At 46.1% G+C, this 2064-nt stretch overlaps 1 long non-coding RNA gene across 1 annotated transcript; it reads left to right on the top strand.

Moving 5' to 3' along the window:
• Positions 1 to 418: 418 nt before the first annotated feature.
• Positions 419 to 2010, top strand: LOC123125016 (uncharacterized). Its single transcript, XR_006461262.1, has 4 exons — positions 419 to 550; positions 897 to 1262; positions 1354 to 1429; positions 1521 to 2010. It is a non-coding gene; the product is annotated as an uncharacterized lncRNA (long non-coding RNA).
• Positions 2011 to 2064: the final 54 nt, after the last annotated feature.

The raw sequence follows: 2064 nt of genomic DNA, 5'->3' as shown, positions 1-2064 counted from the left end.
TCGGCTGTAGATGCTATTAGGATCCGGGTAGCAGGGCGCAGAGTTGCTGTAAAATGGCTATGGCATGGGCATGAATACACACGGCATCACGGTGTGGCCCGATCAGCAAAGGACGAACATAATAACAAGACAAACGCAGGCGGCGTGGGGTTTTCTCTGGTCCAGGAGGCCCGTTCAAGAAGTTGACCCAACCATGACCGGACGGGACCCGTGACAATAACCAAGGAGCAGGGTCGGCAGAAAAACAAGGTTTCTACTGGGGAAAAGTCAAATGCTCCCCCACACCGACAAAAAAAACGTATCTCGTGACTGATGGAATCCCGCGGTCAGAGGTTTCCTGGGCTTTCTTTGTCTGCTTTCCCTTGTACGTTGTCAAGATGATGGAGGAGGACGGCCCATGCTCGCATTCACGGGGTAGCTTGAAGATAAGCGCGGCCACTCCTTTGGATACGAGGGCTGGGCATTTGTTGTTCTGCCAAATCCCAGATAGCAGCTGAAGATCGACGAACTTCGTTTGTTCATAGGGCGGCGGCACACAGCAGATCTAAAGGTATGACAAATGTAACACATCATCTCGTACAAGTATGCACGATTTAACATGTGAATTGACAAGAGTTTGCAGTGGCGCGCAGTGCCCCGTTCTATTTCCTAACTGGATCATGTTTGCATTCGCTTTCTTAATCTCACTAGTTGATTTGCAAGTTCGTTACGTATCCATCGATACTCTCTAAACTTGTACTCGCGCATGGCCTTATAGAAAAAATAAACTTGATACCTAGATTGTTTTTTTGTCCACTGCACCGCACAACGAGCTGTGTAAAAAGGCACTACAGAATCTGTAATGGTGAATGTTCTTCTGATACATGACTCTTTTTTGCTGGCATGTTTGGACGCAGGATGGATGGGTACAGGATCCCCGCTTCGGGCCCGAGCGCACGCCGACAGATCGACGATACATCCTTGGAATCAGCAGAAGAAGAAGAGGGGATTGGTTTCCCTGCTGGAGGTGCCGTTGCGGAGTCAGAGTCAGATGAAGAAGATCAGAACCAGCACAATGGAAAAGCGCCTGCGATCAGCTCCAGGTGTAGCGTTAAGAAGCTTCATGATTTGATCGCCTCGCTTGACGAGGAAAAATACAGTATGTCGTCGAGATGGATTTTGGTGGCCTGCTGGAGCTGAATACTTTGATGGTTGGACGCCGAAGACCAAAGGTGGCATGATTGGTTCCCAAAGCTCACCACTGGCCCTTGGGTCTGCAGCAGGTACGAGCACACGCCCGATAGAACCATCTTCATCACTTTCAAAATCAGTGGGCATACTGAAAATAAATCATGTGACAACTTTATTTTTAAGGGCATCCAGCGGGATCGTCGCGCTACATTACGCAGGGCAGTGGATGGGGACAAAGCTACAGCAGTCTCTGTCTCTGGTATGTATGCCGAAAGTCTGGCTATCAAAATGACTGATAGATGGAACAAGAAACGTCCTAATTCACTATATGATTTGAATTTTCACAACAGATATGAGATGAAATCGACCAATCTAGGATGATTCTGCTTTATGAGGTTTTGGGGCTAGCTTGCAACACTGGGAAACTTCCAGCGAAATTCAAAGTTTGCCAGACCGATTTGCTGAGGAAGTGAGCAAAGTGATATCTTGGTAGTAATGTCACTCTTATCAACCACTAGACTACACTACTCTAATAGTGGTCTTCAGCGCAATGCCTCTGAGAGCGAACTGCAGCAATCGCCATGATCGAAATAAGTTTCTACAGACTTATAATTTGCCCAAGAGATATTGCGCAAATTATAAGTCTGTAAAGCAGAGTCGAAATAAGTTTTTACAGAGTGTTTTTCTAAGGCTGTCAGGAATTAATTTAGTTGGGAACATTCCAACTTGGCAAGGATCTAGACTTGTAATATTTTTTAAAACTGCCCTAGTAATGTTTAAAAGTTAGAGACCTTCTTTTTGCATGTCGGGACGTGAGAAGCAGAGTACAGCAATGCAGAAAGTTTAAAACTTGCTGGCAGGTCTGTTGGTACGATAAAGTTTGGCAACTACGAA

This window comes from Triticum aestivum, chromosome 5D, assembly GCF_018294505.1.
Source record: "Triticum aestivum cultivar Chinese Spring chromosome 5D, IWGSC CS RefSeq v2.1, whole genome shotgun sequence".
Lineage (NCBI taxonomy): Eukaryota > Viridiplantae > Streptophyta > Magnoliopsida > Poales > Poaceae > Triticum > Triticum aestivum.
Note: the sequence above shows the minus strand (reverse complement) of the source record. Positions and strands in the feature narration are given on the sequence as shown.